Source organism: Dasypus novemcinctus, chromosome 4, assembly GCF_030445035.2.
Source record: "Dasypus novemcinctus isolate mDasNov1 chromosome 4, mDasNov1.1.hap2, whole genome shotgun sequence".
NCBI classification, from domain to species: domain Eukaryota; kingdom Metazoa; phylum Chordata; class Mammalia; order Cingulata; family Dasypodidae; genus Dasypus; species Dasypus novemcinctus.
This window is the reverse complement of record NC_080676.1, coordinates 61,869,706-61,891,798: the sequence shown is the minus strand read 5'-3', so window position 1 is coordinate 61,891,798 and position 22,093 is coordinate 61,869,706.

The following is a 22,093-nucleotide window of genomic DNA, read 5'->3' as shown; positions in this document are numbered from 1 at the left end:
GTTGCAGACCTGCTTCCTATGGCCGTGGAGAGGGAGGATAAAAGGCCATTTAAAAAGCCTCACATTTATTTTCTAATTTTCTCACATGCACTTCCAGACCAAGGAAGATGGCACTCTTTGACAGCCCTCTCAGTTCACTTCCTGTTTGGAGTCTGTATGCTACTACACAGACTTGATCAATGTGATAGAGATTCCTGCCTGGAGGCTAAGAGTCTTGTAATTCAAACTTTCTCAGAGATAGTTCCCCTGCCTTCTCTGGTAGCTCCCTCCCTTTTCAGATAGGGAATAATTCCACACCCCTCTGCACCCTCAACATTTTGTCTTGTTTGTAGAAAAGGAGTTTTGGAGTGTCAGATCTCTTTAGTCCCTTGCTGGCTCCCAAGGCAAAAAAAAAAATGGCACTGCCCCACCAGTCTGGATGGTCTCATGGAACACAGCAGACCAAATTTGTGGGTCAAGAGCTGAGTCAGCCTTAGGCTGTGTCCCTCTCTCTCCCTTTTTCTGGGGTGGTGGATCCCTGGAGCCCCTTTTGCCTGTAGCTAGCTCAGAACCCTGAGAATTCTAAAGTGTATTTAGAGTGGGGGAGCATGCTGGCAGTAGCAGCCACTTGTTTCAACTCACAGTTCTGTCTTTGCTATTTTCCTTTGTTCCTCTCTCTTCTGGGCAGTGTCCAGCCTTCACTTGGTGTCCTAAACCCTAGAAGATCTTTTTCCAGGCCTTTTCAGACCGTTCTTTAGCTATTTTTCTGGGAGAGAAATGAGTCCCTGTGTCTTTCTAGTCTGCCAACTTCCTGTAAGTCCAAAGCTTTTTCTTGCAGCACTGCATTTATGTTGCCAACTTCCAGCCAGTCTGCATATTCCTGTCAGACATGACCTGTCTCTGCAAATATAACCAGTTCAGCCACTGTGCACTAAATGTGATGAAGGGATAGATAAATGGTTGAGGGGCTCCCAAAACCAACTGAAACAAAGCAAAGGATTTCCATTGTGTTTAATATTCACAAAGCCCCCCAGAATCACTTTTATGTCTACACCTGTAAGAAGATGACCAAAGCGAAGCAGACTTGGCCCAATGGATAGGGTGCCCACCTACCACATGGGAGGTTGGTGGTTCAAACCCTGGGCCTCCTTGACCCATGTGTAGCTGGCCCATGTGCAGCGCTGATGCGCGCAAGGAGTGCCGTGCCACGCAGGGGTGTCCCCCGCGTAGGGCAGCCCCACGCACAAGGAGAGCTGCCCAGCATGAAAGAAAGTGCAGCCTGCCCAAGAATAGCACCACTCACACGGAGAGCTGACACAATAAGATGACACAACAAAAAGAAACGCAGATTTCCGGTGCCGCTGATAAGGATAGAAGCGGTCACAGAAGAACACACAGGGAATGGACACAGAGAGCAGACAACTAGGGGGGCGGGGGGAGGGGGGAGAAATAAATTTTTTAAAAAGATGACCAAATAAAGTGTTCACCTTAACCCCATGACAGCTTGAGATTTTATAGGTTTTGAATGCAATGCAACTGTAAGAAAAACTTCCTAAGTTTAGTGCTTAATATCTTATATCAGCTAATATAATTTGAATTCATTATCAGTTTCCTCCTAGACATTGATTTATGATATATAATATGAACACTGTAGAAAAAATATTCAAAACAAAAGACTTTTTCTATCAGAAAAATAAGCTACCAATTTATTTTTTTAATTTATTTCTCTCCCCTTCCCCTCCCCCCAGTTGTCTGCTCTCTGTGTCCATTTGCTGTGTGTTCTTCTGTGTCTACTTGTATTCTTGTCAGCGACACTTCTGTGTCTCTTTTTGTTGCATCATCTTGGTGCCTCAGTTCTCGGTGTGTGTTCTTCTGTGTCCACTTGTATTCTTGTCAGCGACACTTCTGTGTCTCTTTTTGTTGCATCATCTTGGTGCCTCAGTTCTCAGTTCTTGGTGCCCCACCCCTGGGCAGGTTGCACTTTTTTTCATGTAGGGTGGCTCTTCTTATGGGGCTCACTCCTTGCGTGTGGGGCTCCCCTACACAGGGGACACCCCTATATGGCACATCACTCCTTCCACACATCAGCACTGCATGTGGGCCAGCTCATCACATGGGTCAGGAGGCCCTGGGTTTGAACCTTGGACCTCCCATGTGGTAGGCAAATGCTCTATCTACTGAGCCAAATCTGCTTCCCCTACCAATTTTATGATCAGTAGAAGAAAGCTTTCTCCTAATAAAATTGTCAATGTCTCAAGAAAAATTACCACAACCTAAAGGAGGCCCCAGAAACGTATTCATTTGGAAGCATGTTTAGCTTTCAAGCTTGAAGATAAGGCTATACTAAATAGAAGCTGCCTAACATTTTAAAATGAAAAACGTTTATTTCTAATCTTAATCCTTTTCCTATTTGAGAAGAGAGGCTTAAATGCTGTTTTTCCAAAGGGCTGTAGAGAGAACTTTTAAGGAAAGCTTTTGGTCCTCCTTAAAGCTCAGCGTCCACTGGGGAGGTCGTGGATGACAAGCTAAGGGCCAGGACCCTGGAGGGAGGCCCACCCTTTTCTAATTCTTCAGTTTCCCATATTCCAGACAAATTCTAGGATTTCAGATTCTCTCACCATACCAATTTCTCCTGTCTGATTTTATGTTGATCTCAGAAAGAATTTTCTCAGAAACAGGAAAACATTAGGAAAGTGCTGACTTCAAGGGAAAAGATGCATAAGAAAGGATGTTTACCCAAAGCTTGAGGAGGAAGCCAGCATCAGTGACAAGCTGACAAAGGGAACCGTGCCTCTGATTAACCTTGCTCCTAACCCCGCTAGCAACACTTCCTGCCTCTTTTTGAAAAATCATACTTGACCTGAACATTTACTTGGACAAACTGAAAAGTGAATAAAAAATGTCACCATAATTGGGGCACCAAGATTTTATCAGTTGCGATCAGCCCCTAAACTCTCTTCACCAAAAGGCCCCTATCAGCCTTAAAGGAAACTTTTATAAGGCTCATACTTACATTAAATTCTAAATATCTCACTCTCTACGACTCATAATATCATCCCTCAATATACAGATACCTCTGAATTAAGACAGTTCAGATTACAATATGGAAATTTAAAATGACAAAGTGAATACATTAAAAGGCAATAATTCTCAGTACTGAAATACCAGAGTTTTTTTTAAAATGAAATTGACTTCATAGAGGAAGTGACCTTCCTGTAACATCAAGGGTCCAAATGTTAGGCAGGTTAGAGAGAATTTTCCTGAATGAACTGACATACATGCCATTTCCCCAAGAGCACAGACTTAGTATGATAGGATAGAGATGCATGCCCAATACTTGTCTGCTTATTCTGTGAGTAGATGCCAGGTCACCTTCCCCCACCTAATGCACACATACTTCTCACTCCACCTGGCTCATACCAAAACTCCAATTTGAACCAAACAGAAAAATTTTGCCCATAATTCTATCCTAACCTTGTTATTCAAGTACAGAAATATCTCTAGATATTCCTAGAACTGAGTCTTTCCTCTTAAACTTAATTACCACTTCTTTTGTCTTCACTTGCTGGGATCAATAATAAATGGCCTCCAATATGGTTTTTCAATATTAGTAATTCCAAATGACTTTAACTGTCAGTCTGATTATCTTATGTTACTGCTTAAAAGACCTTTGTTGGCTTCCCATTATCAAAAGGTGGAGTCTAAGCCCCTTCTTTCTCTTCTTTGTCAACCCTTGACACAGCCAGACTAATCTCTGGCCTTTTTCTCATATATATTTCTCGCTCCGGCTATAGTGAACTTCTTGCCTTACCTTATCAGCCTCCTTATGTCTTTTTCACTTTGCACCTGCTCTTCACCTTAACTGGAATGCCCTTCTTTGCTCCTTCTCAGTTTAACAAATTCCTTCTAATCTATTAAGACTTAGCTCAAATGTTGTCCTCAACGCAATGACTTTTTGAACTCCCTTTGGTTGTTTTAGGCATCGTCTCCTCTTAATTCTTACACCATATTTTATAATTTTTTATGGAATCAATGGGTATGTTAAAGGACATTATGAGTTTATATGTGTATCTTCTTCTAGACAAATCCTGACCAGTAGAAATTTCTGGATGATGGAAATGTTCTTCTGCATTGTGCAATAAGATAATTACTAACCACAGGTGGCTACAGAGTGCTTGAAATGTGGTTAGTGTGACTGAGGAGCTTAATTTGTAATTTAATTTAATTTATATTAATTAAATTGAAATATCCACATGTTGCTAGAGGCTACTGTATTGGCTGGTACAGTTGGACTCCATGTCCAGTCAGTTCCTGGTTAATAGTAGGCATTCAATACTGTTTTATTGAATAGATAAATGGATGAATAAAAGCACCATAGCTATTTTACATTTCAAGCACATCTGGTTGTCATGCTTGACTCCTATCCTTGGGAACAAGACAAGGTTTTTTCAAGTGTATCTAGGAAATTCCAGAAACTCATGGTATTCTTTTCAGAACACAACGAAATAGACCTATTTAATTTCATTATATAACTCAAGAATTAGAAAATGTGATCATATTATATACAATAAATAATACATAAAGTATTTTGAACACCTTTTTTAAGCAGGATGAATCCACTTACCAAATTTATGAGTCAGTTAAAATTGACAGTTCAAACTAAAAACTTGGTACTGAATGTATTCTTTGACAAATGAATATCTATTTCCATGACTGCAACCAGGATTTTGCTATGCTTTGTCTTGAGGAAACATGGATAGAATCTTGTGCTGCAACCCACACAGCTGAACAGGCTCCTGAGGTGGGAGGGGTGCGAGGACGAAGAAATGAAAGACACAAAATAGCGGGGGCCAGGTGGACCGTGAGGAGCTTGTAGCTACCTCGGGCACTTGGCTTAACCATGTACTTTATTTTATATCATAAGTGGAAAAAGCACTTTCGGGAGGTTTGTGTTTCTAGGTTACTACAAATACAAAAGTATTTTTCTAGTCATTAGCCCACAGATAACACAGTTTCTTTATAATTCTTACCCGCACTCAGCATATTTTGTTCAACACATAACCTTGCCCAGTGGGCACCTCCTTTTTTATCTCCAGTCTCTCCAGGTGTACTTTTTTTCTTTATCTACATTCTTTCTGTGAACCTTGGAGCCTGCTTTGCAGGGTCCCCACAATCTTGAGTTTCCCTGAGAGTGACATTGAAGGTAGGAAGTTAGGTTCTAAAGCAGGGTTCTTAACAAACGGTCAGTGAGCTTAAATTTAAATTAAAACAACAACAACAACAACATTATTCTTGTGGCGTTGTGTTGGTGTGGGTGTGAATATTTATTAAATAATACACAGTATAGTATGGACTTAATAAGGGGTCTGTGGTTTTCACCTGACTGGAAAACGGGTCCATGGAAGAAAAAAGTTGAAGAACCCATTTTAAAGGATCAGTCTTGTTATCAGCATTAATAAACAACAAAATTTCATAACATAATAAAATAGAACAAAATAAAAGTTTGTCTCTTGCTCATGCCATTATCTGAGGTAGACAGGGGAGGTCTCCAGGGAGACGCTCCACCATCATCCATCAACAGTTGGCCTCCACTCACCATGGAAGAAGACAGTATATCGAAGGGCACTTTGGATACTTGCCAGGAATTTCTTCAGCCTGGAAGTGATGCACATCATTTTGTTCACATTCCATTGGCCAGACCTAGTCCTGTGGCCAATCTACCTGCAAGGAAGGCTGGGACACATAGAGAAGCATGCAAATATCAGTGAGCTCTATTGGTCCCTGTCACAATGCTTAGGGCATCAGTCAAGTCAGTTAAAATTATCCTTGACAATCCTGCTAAGAGTTTTGAGTATATGCACAGTAGTTAGCTTGCATAAGGTTACTTATGTAACTTAAGGTTATATAAGCATCAGCTTTCATTCATCATTGCTCTAATGAATGAAAAAATACATATCTTTACTCAATGGATAAAACTCAGCCTGATGAGAAGCTCATGTCCATGAAAGATAACCAGAGAACAAGAAAGAGCACAACAGATCCACATCTCGTTTTTCATGTTCATTGTGAGGATTTTAATTACCTATACCTTTTAAACAGATCTCTCTTAATAAACATGTATTTTCTTTCTTTTTGCACTAAAGTTGGCAAAGGGGTGTAATGATAACTCCTTTGGTTTTATCTTGTAAATCATGCCATAATTTTGTGTAATAGTTGATCAGGTAAAATACCTTAAATCTCTATTTATTCTATCACCCCAAACAGAAACTTTATATCACTCAGTGCTCCATCTCTTTAATACCAAAGACAGGGAATATGCTATTGCCTGGACTGCGTCACAATTTCCAGTTTCCAGAAAAATCACTCATGGAAATTAGCTTGGCATGCACACATTCGCGGCATTATACCATGCCTCAGACTCATCAATCATGAAGTTATTCTGAGAGAAAGTTTTCCAGGGAGGGAAACAACTCAATTGAACTTTTTATTTATTTGAATACCAGAACTTGGGCTTTCTTTTTTGTGATTTTGTTGTAAGCAAGGAAGGTAGTAAGTTCTTTGTCTTTAAGGCTAAGATTTAATGCATTCATATTTACTAAAATAACCATGTCTACCAAGTAAGTGAGACTATGAATTAGATAATATCTTACTGGCAATACGTCAAAAGGAATGTGTGAATTGGAGAAAGAGCTGGTACTTCAACTCTTAACTCAATACTGACCAGCCTTTTGCTAGGCCTCAGCAAGTCAACAGCTGTATATGCACAGCAGTAGCAGAGTAAGAAATTTTGCTACATGTTCAAATTGTAGGAAATAAGCTTTATAGACCTCTGTTAATAACATAATTCAAACATATTCATGGATCTGTGAGGCAGTCTCATCTCCTTTCTCCGGTTGTGATTAATATTGAGTCAGCAGACCAGAGTGGAGATTTCCAGCTTGAGCTCTGACACCATTCTCAAAATAGGCAGGCTTTTGCATCATCTACATACACATCTGTCAACAAATTTCATTTGTCGATATAAACATTATTCAAATAAGTCTTTGTGACATTTGTGTGATGGAAGGTTATGCATATATATAAAATCACATTTGTAAATTATATATCATGGCACAGAAAAACATTCAAGTTATTTAAAACGACAGGGCAAACATTGGTGTTCAGTATCATCTCAATTTTTTAAAAATACATGTATAACCCCAGTGTCCTACTCCTCCTGTCCCCTTTAAATGGTCTGTTTTATCTAGGAAAAATAATTAGAGAGTGGGGGATCTGTTTTAGATCACTCCAGGCAGTCGTCTTGTGAGGGAGGTTCTGCAGCTTCTCCCTGCTGTCACGGGCCCCCACTTCCCTGCCAGTCATTCCTGAACCCAACCTCCATAATGCATTGTTTCTTCTTCCTGAACACTAAAGACTGATAGAGCCATTCTCTCTATATTTAGCTTTCCTGTCACTTTCTTATCCACAACACTACCACAAAAGACTGTACTGTACTCTTCATTAGCCTCCATGTGTACCCTGACTGGCCAGGGCCTAGCTGGTGGTTCTTCTCTCATTTGGCTTTCCTCCACCTGTGCTTAAGTGGAAATGCCACGTCTGTCCTGAGCCAAGGGCCCAGCTCTACTGGATTGGATTGTGTAAGGCTATCCCTGAGCATTGCCCCCAGTACCACGGGGCTACCTAACACTGTGTACTGTTCCCTCGTGAAGCGTTCCCTTTGCAAGGAATGCTGTGAGGAAAGCCTTATGAGTCGAATGATCACCAAACCCCATCCATATCCCTAACACTGTGCTGCTGGGCAGAAGCTTCCTTCCATGCTTTTTGCTTTGTTTTATTTTGTTTCATTTTGATTTGGAAGGATGGATCATCTTTTTAATTCAAAACTTGATTCTTTGTATCATAACTCAGGACTTAATATTTTCTTCAATAGCATGAGATTTACCTCTAATAAAGCTAGTAGTTTTTATTTTATTGCAAGGTTTCACATTTGCAATAATTTTTTACTTTCACCCCTTTCAGTTATAAGAACTTTTGCACTTTCTTTGTTATTTAATTAGTTGGTTTAGTTTCTTGAACTCAGCTGCAAGAAATGACATACTATTTATTGCCAGCCAAATCTGAATAATTCTGTTTTTATTCCCTTTGCTGGGGAAAGGATGGGGATAGAGGGTAGGTGATGGTAGCGGTTCTTAAAAATCAGGTTTGTTTTTTCAGGTTATTTAAGTTAGACTTGCTTGTTGTGGAAAAATGCTACTTTTTTTCCTGAAAATCCCTCTTCCCTCTTATACTGGAAGTACTCTTTCTTGTGGAACACTCGTTAGAAGAGATTCAGGTGAGTCTCACTCAGCACAGGTATTTTTCTCCCAGCCCTTCATCATTAGCAATAGAATAGGGTATATGCTCATTGGTCCAGGTGAGGGCATGTAGCCCAAACAAGGCCAATCACCGACTACAGTAGAATTTGATATATAGACACCAGAGCAGCAAAGATTTCTTTAGCTCTGGGACAGAGAACTGTAAGAATGATAGGGGAAAAGGATGTGGCTCAACCAACTGGGCTCCTGTCTACCATAAAGGAGGTCCAGGGTTCGATGCCTAGGGTCTCCTGGTGAAGGCAAGCTGGCCCACATGGCAAGCTGGCCTATGCAGAGTGCTGGCCCACACAGGAATGTGGGCCGTGCAGGAGTGCCACCCTGTGCGGGAATGCGTCCCTTGCGGGAAAGCCACCCTGCACAGGAGTGCCAGCCGACACGGAGAGCTGGCACAGCAAGATGACACAAGAGATATAGAGGGGAGAAAAAAAGAAGTAGCAGCAGAACAGAGAGCTAAGGTGGTGCAAGAGAGTAATCGCCTCTTTCCCACCCCAGAAGGTCCCAGGATCAGTTCCTGGAGCCACCTAATGAGAATACAAGCAGACACAGAAGAACACACAGTGAATGGACAAGGAGCAGACAGCGGGGGGAAAGGAGGGGAGGAGGAGAAATGAATAAATCTTTAAAAAAATGATAGAAGCTGAAATATTTTCACAGTCATCATCTTATCTCCAATCTCATGAAAGAAACTATTTGCAAAAAAGGAAAAATTTTCAACAATACACTAACAGGAGCAGAGATAAGATGAAATGAAAAGACATTTAAGCCCCTGGTCTAGATTGTAGCATGCTCTGTTTCTGTCATTTTTGTTTACTTGAGCCAATAAATTCCTATTTTTGCTCAAGGTATCTGGAATTGTAGCACCAAATGACAATTATATAGTATTTTTATGTTTTTTTCCTTCCACACTTCTTCTTTGTGTGCTTAATAAAAGCTATAATCATATATCACAATTCTGCATCTTTCTCTTTTTTTAAATATTTTTCATTCATTTCTCTGCCCCCCCCCCCCCCCAATCTGCTTTCTGTGTGTTCTTCTGTGTCTGTTTGCATTCTTGTCAGCAGCACTAGGAATCTGCCTCTCTGTGTTGCATCATCTTGCTGCATCAGCTCTCGTGTGTGCAGTGCAGCTCCTGGTCAGGCTGTGCTTTTTTCACGCAGGGCGGCTCTCCATGCGGGGCACACTCCTTGCGCATGGAACTCCCCAATGCAGGGGAACCCTGGCACGGCACTCCTTGTGGGCATCAGCACTGCAAATGGGCCAGCTCACCACACAGGTGAGGAGGCCCTGGGTTTGAACCCTGGACCTCCCATATGGTAGGCGGATGCTCTTATCAGTTGAGCCAAATCTGCATCTTTTTTTACTTAAAATAATTATGTAAGCATTTCTCATATAACTAAAAATTCTTTAAAGATTTTATTATCCATAGACATAAAATATTTCATCATGCATCTACATTGTAATTTTAGCTAACCATCTCTCCATTACTGAATATTTAGTGTGTTTCCAATTTTTCTTCATCATGCATGATAACATGATAAATATCTTTGCACACAGAGATGTTTTTCTGCATGTAGGATTATTTCCTTCATATACAATCTCAAGAATTTAATTACTGGACCAAAATGCATGAACAATTTTAAAGTCCATGATAAAATTTGACAAAGTTTTTTACAAATAGTTGTACAATAACCTCAGCAAAAGTGTATAAATGTATAAGATGCCTAATTCATATCCCCACATGCACAGTATGTAGTACCACTTAAGAATGTTTTATTAATTGTATAACTAAAAAGGATATGACATCTCTTTGCTGTTTTAATTTGCGGTTATTTGAAAGAAACATGTTTGCTAAAAACTACAATTCATTTCTTTTTCCTTCTTGTGACTTACCTCTTCAGGAACTTTCCCCTGTGTTTATTGGATTGTGTTCTTCTTATCAATTTGATCTCTTTTTATAATGAGGTATTAACTTGTCGCTTTTATATATATAACTTTTGGTTAGCTGATTATCTTGTAATTTTCACCATTTTTAAAAAATCACTGAAGTTTAAAGTTATATGTAATCACATTCATTTGTTTTACTCTATTGTTTCTTCTTTTATTTAGATGATCTCCTCTTCTTTTTTTTTTAAAGATTTATTTATTTATTTATTTATTTATTTATTTATCTCCCCTACTTCCCCTCCCTACCCCAATTGTCTGTTCTCTGTGTCTATTTGCCGCATCTTCTTTTTTATTTTTATTTTTTTAATTTCTCTCCCCTTTCCCCCACACCCTGATTGTCTGTTCTCTGTGTCTATTTGCTGCGTCTTCTTTGTCTCTGCTTCTGTTGTTGTTAGCGGCATGGGAATCTGTGTTTTTTTTGTTGCACCATCTTGCTATGTCAGCTCTCCGTGTGGGCGGTGCCATTCCTGGGCAGGCTGCACTTTCTTTCGCGCTGGGCGGCTCTCCTTATGGGGCAAACTCCTTGCGCGTGGGGCTCCCCTACGCAGGGGACACCCCTGCATGGCAGGGCACTCCTTGCGCGCATCAGCACTGCACATGGGCCAACTGCACACGGGTCAAGGAGGCCCGGGGTTTGAACCGCAGACCTCCCTTGTGGTAGACGGACACCCTAACCACTGGGCCAAGTCCGCCGCCAATCTCCTCTTCTTGAAGAGACATGATAATCGTTTCTGTTTTCTTCTAGAGTATATTTTTAAAGGTTTTCTATTTTACTTTTAATTAATTTAACTATTTTATCTATTTGAAATCTTTTTCAATCATATGTGAGGAAAGAGTCAAGAGTATTTCTTTTTCCTAAATAACTGAAATACACAAACTTCGTTTATCACATGTTAAACTTTCATGTCTCTTAGGATCTAATTCTGAGTAATCTATTATCTTCCATCAATCTATCTATTCTTATACCAAGAATATGCTGTTTTTAATTGCTATGATTTTGTAATATATTTCAGTACCAAGTAAGGCTGCCTATCTCACCCAAAATTACTCTTCTTTTTAAAAAATTTTCTCATATTGCCTCATGTTTGCCCTTTCAGATGGCCATCACATTAACACCTTGGAAAATTCACCAGCAGCAATAGAATAAGAAAAGGGACATATAACTACCTGTCATAAACTTCAGAATGTGGCTATAGAGGGAAAAAAAGAAACAAAAGATCTGTCAGAGCATGGCATAGCCCCCCACCCACAAGGACTATATACTAAGGAAAAGAGATTGACAAATTCCTGACTATGCTCACTAGCCTGCCCAACTCGGGGAACAGAGGGAAGTAAGCAGCCCAAGGAAAGGCCAAGGGAAAACTCAGGAAGAGGCCCCTACTTCAAAATGTCAGTTAACATGGAAAAAGCATCAGAAATCCAGAGGTATTCAACCAAGATGCATTGACTCCTGGATTAAGATATTTAAGGTTGTCTCTGAAGAGAGAGTAAAACTCAGGTTACCCAACACACAGCTCTGTAAAGGCCTGCTGCTACTCTTTGTGCCCTCCGTCTCAGAAAAGTGGATAGAAAGCTAGATTTTAGCTTTCGCCCTGTAGCTTAATGGTGAGACATACAAGAACCAGAGTGGGAATCATGGAGAATTAATTTATCTTCAATGCATCAGTGTAAACCAAAGGTCTGGAAAGACTGTCCACGTTCAACACAAGCAAGCTAGAATCAGCCAGATATACTACAGAAAAACAAAGGCACAACCACAAACACAACGTGCAAGAGAGGAGCCAAGAACCCAGACTGGGAGAAATTACGTAACCAAACCTTTTTTTTTTCTAATTCTCTGAAGTGCCTGCTCTATGGCAGACCATGATAAGAGTATGAATAAAATAACACAAGACAGAGTTCAAAGATAAGGGAATAAAACAACAGAACTTCCAGAACATTGTTAAATAAGAATGGAGAAAGCAGGCATCCGTGTTTTCTACAGGAGATTTGAGGGGAATGCATTGGACCTTGTTTAGAATTTGTAGTACTTAATCATGTTAAGGAAATTGCCTTTTATTTCTAATTCACAAAAGGTTTTAAATAACAAATGGTTGAACATTGACTCAACATTTCAGCTGGCATAAACAAGCCATTTGGCAAGACTTTTTTTTCTTGTATCACACTATAAAGAGCCTCAGTGCAAATACTCAGAATCTGTCCACATGAATGATGAGTGAGATATTTCATCATATTACTTTTCAACAACCAGATTTTCTGTTATAAAGCAGACTCATATAACTTTATTATATAATGACTCATTTACAAAGGCAATTTTTTCCACTACTAGGATATCTGGCATTGGGGCTACTCTATCCCTCAAATATTTTGAAACCAGACTGAAGAGATTGGGGTTGGTTCTTTCTATATGCATGGACATTGGAGTCTGGGTATGAGACTTATGGATTTAAATCCTTTCTCTACAATTCACTAGCTATGGCTTTGGGCCAGTTAATGAATTTCTCTGAGCTCCAGTTCTCTTGCCTAACAATCGGGCCAATAATATTTCAGTTACAGGGTATTGTAAGGATTAAATAAAATAACGTATTTTCAAGCAAATGCTTCAAAATGTTAATTTATATTATAATTAGTGTTATTACTATTTAAATTATTATGTGCTGGTACATAATAGACATTCAAGATGAATATTTACTAAATGAATGAATGATGCTTGTAAAGAATTCAAAGATGAAATAGAAAGTTTTTGCGCATGTGGGATTTCCAAGCTGGGAGAGTATAAAATAAATATTAATAAAGCTAGGGTTTAGGTTCGATTTCATGTGGGCTTAAATGACTTAACTCTATTACCCCACCTTGAGTATTCTCCTTAACTAGATCTCAGCCCAGTTCCTGAGCACAGTCATGGACTAATTCCTGACCCCACGTATTCTTTGGATGCAAATAGCAGGAATTATGTCAAGGTAATTGTATAAAAATCTAGGAATTGGTTTCTTAAGAGACCCAGGGCTTGCACATGTTCTCTCTCTCTCTCTCTCCCCCTCATTCTCTCTCTCTCTCTCTCTCTCATCTCTCCTCTCTGAGCCTGTTTCTTTCTCTGAAGTTGGGCGCCCCCCCTCTATTCTGCCAGGCAGAAGGTGGCCACCATCTGCATATTTTACATCCATCTTAATTCATGTTATTGGAGGGACTCTGACTGGTCCAGCTTAGATCAAGTATCTTCCCTAGACTAATTAATGGCCTCTAGGAGAAAGGGATCAGATTGAACCACACCACCACTTAGGGCATGGCCAGGGGGTGGAGAGAGCAGTCCTGAGAAGAGGAGATGGAGACCACACAGTTAAGTATCTACCACAGTCTACAGACTGACCCTTAACCTGTTCACAACCTTAACTCTGATCACCAACTGCTACTGAGTTTAAACCTCAATCTTGGCCAAGGAATTCTACTCACACTGATCTTGTGAAACACATATAACTAATAAAGAGGTCTCTTCATTTTCATTTTTTGCTGTCTTTTGAAAAAATGTGGTGTTATCAAAGTGAATTTAGTTCAAAATCATGTTCACTGGCTATACCTGAGGGAAAACTATAAAGATCAAGGGGGAAAAATCTAGCTACTTCCAAACATTCCTAAAAACCTGGATATTTCCACACATCAATAAAATTTCTGAATTGAGGCTAAATATTTCTGCTCTGTTCCCTTTGTGTAGGGTTATGTTAACAAGTTTAGACTCTGGCACAATGTATGAGTTATTCTCATCAGTCCCTGCAGGCACAGGAAAAAACCCAGAGCCAGGCTAACAGTCAACTGCAGTACCTGGCCCTAGCTTCTGTCAGTCAAGGAATTCTTGATATCCACGATGATGTCTCTCAACAGTGTTCTGTCTCGAGGTTAGACTTGTTTTCTTTGACTTCTATCTACTTCAGGGTAAGTTATGTGCCTGTTTGGGGTTCCAGCCACCCCAACCCCTAATTCCTTCTCTTTTTCCTTTTTCTATAATTATCACAGGACACAGGATGTCTGGGGACAGCCAATATGGAAAAAGTCAACTGCAGCCTACCTCTCCCACTGATTCAAACTAAAAACTAGACAAAATGCAAAAAGTGATTACCTGAGAACTCCACAAGGAAAACAATTCCAAGCAGACTGACCACTAAAGTCAGAACTTGAATAACTATTCATAGCCATGAGTTTTGTTTTTTTTTTCCTTTCGTTGTCTCCTGGTTTTGACCTGAGGGCAGGCTGACTCTTGGAACTGTGCAGCAGGCACTACCCCCAAAATCTTAAGGAAAAAAAGGACTCCTGCATGACAGAAAGTGTACGGGAAAGTCCTGATTTTTCTCTCTGTGTTTTTCTTCTCTTTTCTTTCCAGGCCTGCCTAAGGCCACTCCCAGTCCCTGGGCTGTACTGCCACAAGAGCAGCAGCAATGTGGGCAACTAAATCCCCAAGGGAAATCTCATTTCTCTATGACCAGAGGAACCAGGAAAAGGGGTGGGATAATCCCTATTATTTTTATCCTTTCTTTTCTGTCACTGGTTCTCCCCAAAGACAGCTCCAGTCACACAGAACTGCATGATAGTACAGGAAACTAGAACTAAGAGAACCTGTTTTCCTGGCCAGAAGAACCAGGAAATGGGGGGATCTCTGGATGCTGGAGTGTATAGGAGAAATGCCAGAGAGGAAAGAGCTGGAAAAGGACATCTTCTCAATTCTGTATGAGATGCTTCATAAGTCCTAGGTTCAATCCTGAGTTGCACACATGCAGAACAGACTAAAAAGCATAACAGAACCTTCAAAAACTGAACTACATACTCCCAGACTAAATAGTGAGTGGTACAATTAACAGATTCAAGCAACATGGTGAAGACTTCAAAAAATGATCTGACATTGAAATCACCACCCACAGAGGGTGAAACAGAAGTTAAATGCCTGATAAAACAAACAAAAGGTCAAACAGAATCTCACAGTAGAATATTCAGAATATCCTGGATGCAATCCAAAATGACTCAATGTAAAAAGAACCAGGAAAATTTGACCAATACTCAGGAGAAAAGATAATCAGCAGATGCCAACCCCAAAATGACCCCAACTGGAATAATCAAACATTGCTATAAAGCACCTATTATAACCATGAAGTAAAGGTAAAAGTTCTTAAAATACATGAAAAGACAGAAATTCTCAGGTAAGAGAAATTATTTTTAAAAATGAAAATCTTAGAACTGAAAAATATATGAAATAAATGATTCACTATATGGGCCCAAAAACTGAGTGGAGGGGAGCAGATGTAGTTTAAGTTGTTGAGCACCTGCTTCCCATGTATGAGATGCCAGTTTCAATCCCTGGTACCTCCTAAAAACAAAAAACAGACAAACAAACAAAAACAAACCAACTTTCATTGGGGGGCAGATGTAGCTCAGTGGTTAAGTGCCTGCTTCCCATATATGAGGTCCTGGGTTCATTCCCCAGAACCTCCTTTTAAAAAAAAAAGAGCAGAATGGAGCTGGCAGAGGATAGAGTCAGTGAAATTGAAGAAAAGCAAAAGAAATTATATAATAAGAATAGAGGGAGGCAACGTTATCAATATGGCAACTTAAGACATTCCCTGAAAAAGCCTCCCCAGAGAATTCAGCAAATAAAGGGACAAACCCCACTTGCTTAGAACTCTGGAGGACAGTAGAGACTGGAAAAGGACTTCACAAATGCTGAATCAGAGAAAAAGAAAAGTATGCTAAGTGAAAGAAACCATCACAAAATACTACACATTGTAGACTTCCATTTATATAAAATGTAAATATAAGTCAATATATAAAGATGAAATTAGATGAGTGGTTATGTAGGGCTGGGATAAGATCAAGAGATTGAGAGGTGACTGCTATAGGGTGTGGTGTTTTTCTTTTGGAATAAAGAAATTGTTCTAAAATTTTTTGTGGTAACACAATTTTTTGTGCACAACACTGTGATTATAGTAAAAGCCATTGATTATACTCTTTGAATAGATTGTATGATATGTGAATATATCTCAGTAGAATTGCTTTTTTAAAAAATGGAGGGGATGAGTTGTAGCTCTAGTGATTGACTGCCTGCTTCCCATGTATAATGTCCTGGGTTCAATCCTCAGCACCTCCAAACAACAGAACAAATGAACAAACAAAAGACAATACCAACTTGAGGGAGGTGGTATAGCTCTGTAGTTGAGCATTGGCTTCGGCTTCCCACATATGAGGTCCCAAGCTCAATCCCAGCCCTGGTACCTAAAAAAAACGAGGTGAGAAAACAGTAGTATGATATATTTAAAGAACTGAAAGTAAAGCTGAAAGCCCAAATTTCTTTGTCTGGCAAAACTTCCCTTCAAAAGTGAGGGAAAGTTTAAAATATTCACAGAAACTGAAAGAGTATGTCAACAAAGGCCTACCATACAAGAATTACTAAAGGGAGTTCTGCAGATTGAAAGGAAAAGACAGGAGAGAGTGGCTTGGAATTGTGTGAATAAATGAAGACCTTCAGTAAGGGTAACTAACAGGGTAAATGCAAAACCAAACAGTACAGCATCCTCAATATATAATTCTACCCTTTAGTTCCTATAAAAGTCAGAATACAATTAATCCAGAAAAGGGCATATTTCCTGATAATGGGCATGCAAAACATAAAGCGGTAAAAATGGGATAAAAACAACAGTAGAGTGGAAACAAGGGAATGAATGCAACTCAAGTGGTCAAGCCCCTACCGATCCCTGGTGCCTCCTAAAAAATAAAACAAACAACAACAACAAACAACTCTCACTGGGGAGTGGATATAGCTCAATGGTTGATCACCTGCATTCCATGTATGAGATACTGGTTCAATCCCCAGTACCTCCTAAAAAAACAAGGGGAAATGGGGGATGTAAGAGCAGAGAATGTGTATGTTTTTGAAGCTAAGTTGATATCTTTTCAAATTAGCAAGTTATGGGTGTACATTGTGTACTACGAACCCCAGGGTAACCCAAATAAAGTACTTTAAAATAAACAAAAACTGTAATGTGAAAGGAATCAGTCCAATATCTCACAAAAGATCAATTATACAGAACATTGGGTTGTAATAAAGAAGATGGTGGCAGACTTGGCCCAGTGGTTAGGGCATCCGTCTACCACATGGGAGGTCCACAGTTCAAACCCCGGGCCTCCTTGACCCATGTGGAGCTGGCCCACATGCAGTGCTGATGCATGCAAGGAGTGCCGTGCCATGCAGGGGTGGCCCCCACATAGGGGAGCCCCACGCGCAAGGAGTGCACCCCGAAAGGAGAGCCGCCCAGTGTGAAAGAAAGTGCAGCCTGCCCAGGAATGGCGCCACACACACAGAGAGTTGACACAACAAGATGATGCAACTAAAGAGACAGATTCCCGTGTCACTGACAACAACAGAAGCGGACAAAGAAGAAGATGCAGCAAATAGACACAGAGAACAGACAACTGGGGGGGGGGGGGAGAGAAATAAATAAATCTTTAAAAAATAAATAAATAAAGGAAAAGAAAGACAAAGAAGGATATGACATGTAAAAATCACAGACAAAAATGACTGAGTTTAAGTACTGCCTTTTCAGTAATACAATAAAATGCTAATGGACTAAATTCCTCAATCAAAAGACATGGGTTGTCAGAATGGATTTTTTTAAAAAGCGTAATGCAAATATATTTTGTTTACAAGACTCACCATAGACACAAAGACACAAATAGGTTGAAAATGAAATGATAGGAAAAGATATTCCATGCAAACAGCAAAGAAAAAAGAGGTGGGGTAGCACTGCGGACAAAAATAAACTTTAGGTCAAAATCTGTTATAAGAGACAAAGAAGGGGAGTGGATGTGGCTCAAGCAGTTGGGTGCCTATTTCCCACATGGGAGGTCCTGGCTTCAATCCACAATGTGTCCTCAAAAAAAAAAAAAAACAACAAGGAAACAAATGATAAGACCACCTCAGGGGGTTGATGTAGCTCAGTTGAGTGCTGGCTTCCCAGGTTCAATCTCCAGAGAAAGAAAGAAAGGAAAGAAAGGAAAGAAAGGAAGAAAGGAAAGAAAGGAAGAAAGGGAGAAAGGAAGAAAGGAAAGAAAGGAAAGAAAGGAAGAAAGGAAGAAAGGAAGAAAGAAAGAAAGAAAGACACTGTATATTAATGAGAGAGACAATATACCAAGAAGAAATAACAATAATAAATATTTATGCACCTAACCATGGCATCCCAAAATACTTGAGGAAAACACTGACAAAACTGAAAGGAGAAATAGATACCTCTACAATAATAGTTGAGGACTTCAATATGCTACTCTCATCATAGACAGAACATCTAGACAGATGATCAGTAAGGAAACAGAGAACTTGAATAATATGTCAAACTGAAGTAGACCTAACTGACATAAACAGAACATTGCACTCCCATACAGCAGAATATACATTCTTCTCAAGTACACATGGATCATTCTCTAGGATAGATCACATATTGGGTCAAAAAACAATTCTCAATACATTTTAAAATATTGAAATTATACAAAGATCTTCTCTGACCATAATGGAGTGAACCTGGAAATCAATAACAGGCAAAGAACTGGAAAATCCACAAATATATGAAAGTTAAATAATACACTTCTAAGCAATCAGTGGGTCAAGGAAGAAATTACAAGGGAAATCAGAAAATATCTTGTAATTGAAATGAAAATATAAACACAACGTATCAAAACATATGGGATGCAATGGAGGAATTGCTGAGAGGGAAATTTATCATCTTAAGTGCTTATATTAAAAAAAATAGGAAAGACCTAAAATCAAAGACCTTACTTCACACAAGGAGGAATTAGAAAAAGGAAACAAACTAATCCCAAAGCAAGCAGAAAAACAGAAATAACAAAGATTAGAGCAGAAATGAATGAAATTGAGGGGGGAAAAAACAATATAGAGCATTAATAAAACCAAATATGTTTTTTTCTAAAAGGTGATAAAATTGACAAACCCTTAGCTAGACTGACAAAGAAAGAAAGAGGGAAGATGCAAATGAATTCAGAAATGAGGGGTGGGGACATTACTACTGACCCCACAGAGAATAAAAAGATCGTAAGAAGATACAATGTAAAGTTATATGCCAACAAATTTAACAACCTAGGTAAAATGGACAAATTCCTAGAAACGTATGAACAACCTACACTGACTCTAAAAGAAATAGAAGTTCTCAACAGACCAATTATAAGGAAAAAGATTGAATCAGTCAACAAAAACCTCCCAACAAAGAAAAGCCTAGGGAGCAGCTCACTAACAGACACAGTAAGCAGTGCCTCAAGTAGGGGAGCTCCTGGGTGCTCTAGAGACATCTAGAAACTATAGGCAGGGCAGACAACCCCAAGAAATCAACATTCCGTCAGTGGACCTTACTCTGAAATATGTGATAACCTATTTCCCCCAATATATCAGAGTTAGACTCATTTATAATTTTCCTACACCTGGTTTTTCTGTCCCATTTATTTGAACCTATAATTAGCACTATACCCATTAAATATATGCCCCAGAGACTTAAATCTTCTGGCTGTTCATAAGCCAATTAACCCCTAAATCTTAGCAGAGTTACAGGCAACACCTACTTTCCAGTTCATCAGACTCACCCAGGACAACCAGCAAATGGATGATGATGGACAATGCCTATGCCAGCAGAGAGTATCTACAACTGCAAGCAAGACAGTTCCATCCATCTGCCCCATGGCATCTAAGCCCCTCTCCATCAGAAGCAGAGTGAGCATCACCATCCCAAAATCCTCAAGATAGAGTAACAAACAAAGATAAGGGGGGAATGCAACTATGGACTAGAGTAGACTTATTGTTATAGTAATGGAAGAACTTGTAACATTGATGTAAGGACAGTGGTTACAAGAGATTCTGAGAGGAGGAAGAGGGAAGAAAAAATATTAGTCTCTCTATATATATTTTTTTATCCCCCTCCCCTTGCAGCTTGCTTGTTGTCTGTTCTCTGTGTCCATTCACTGTGCGCTCTTCTGTGTTTTCACTTGTCTCTGTTTTTGTTGCATCACCTTGCTGAGGAGGCTCTCCATGGTGCTTGTGGACTGGGTGGCACTCCACAGTGTGCAGGCGGGACTGCCTTCACAAGAAGGCCCCAGAACATGAACCCAGGGCCTCTCAAGGGGTAGGTAGACAGGAGCCCAACTGATTGAGCCACAGCCACTTCCTCTATGTATATTTTATTAAAAGGAAGTCTTTTTAGCTAGAAATTGCAAGAGGTTCAAAAGAAAGCAGTATAACATTTTGGAGGAAGAAAATATATTTAGTCTCTTAGGAATCTAAATTATCATTAAACAAGACATGTTTGTAACAATTTTAATAGATTTTAATTTAAATACCTGTTTTACTGAGATTTTTCTAAATGTCAGGACTTGATTAGATGCCCTTTTATGTCTTCCTATACCACCTACTCTGTCCCTTATCAAAGCTTTTATCACCCATATAATCTGCTTTTTACTTTCTTTCTTACTACTCTTTCTCACTAATCTATCAGTTCAGTATATCTCAAACACCACTCTATTCCCAGCACATAGTCAGCAGTCAATAAATACTTGTCAACTGAAAAAAAAAGAAAGAAAGAAAAGAAACGGAAAGCCAGAAGTTTTCACAGGTGAATTCTACCAATCATTCCAAAAAGAATTAATACAAATCCTGCTCAAACTTTTCCAAAAAACTGGAGGGAACACTACCTAACTCATTCTATGCAGCCAACATCACCCTTATACCAAAGCCAGATAAAGATTCTACAAGAAAAGAAAATTACAGACTAATTTCTCTTGTGAATATGGATGCCAAAATCCTCAACAAAATACTTGCAAAGCAAATCCAACAGCATATTAAAAAAATTACACAACATGATCAAGTGGTTTTTATGCCAGGTACCCAAGGATGATTCAACACTAGAAAGTCAATTAATGCAATACACCACATTAACAAAAGGAAGGAGAAAAAACCATATGCTTATTTTAATTGGTACAGAAAAGGCATTTGACAAAACCCAGATTTCTTTCTTGATAAAAACACTTTGAGAGAAAAAAAACAAAACAAAACACTTTGAAAAATAGGATTACAAGGAAATGCCCTCTACATGATAAAGGGCATATATGAAAACCACACAGCTAACATTTTACTCAATGGTGAAAGACTGAAAGCTTTCCCTCTAAGTCTAGAACACAACAAGGTTGCCCACTGTCACCACTGTTATTCAACATTGTACTGGAGGTTCTAGCCAGAGCAGTTGGGCAGGAAAAAAATAAAAGGCATCTTAAATGGAAAGGAAGAAGTAAAACATTCATTATTTTCAGATGACACGGTCCTATAAACAGAAAGTCCAAATATATCTACAACAAAGCTACTATAGGTAATAAACAAATTCAGCCAAGTGATAGGGTACAAGATTAACACATAAAAATCAGTAGTGTTTCTATATACTAGTAACGAGCAATCTGAGGAGGAAATCAAGAAAAAATTCCATTTACAATAGCAATAGATAAAAAGAATCAAATATCTAGGAATAAATATATCAAAGGAAGTAAAGATCTTATATATGGAAAACTATAAACTTGGCTAAAAGAAATTTAAAAAGGCGTAAATAAATAAAAAGACATTCCATGTTCATGGAATGGAAGACTAAATATTAAGATGTCCATTCTACCCAACATGATTTTCAGATCCAATGCAATCCCAAACAAAATTCCAACAGCCTACTTTTCAGAAATGGAAGAGTTAATTATAGAATTTATTTGGAAGGGAAAGGGGTTCC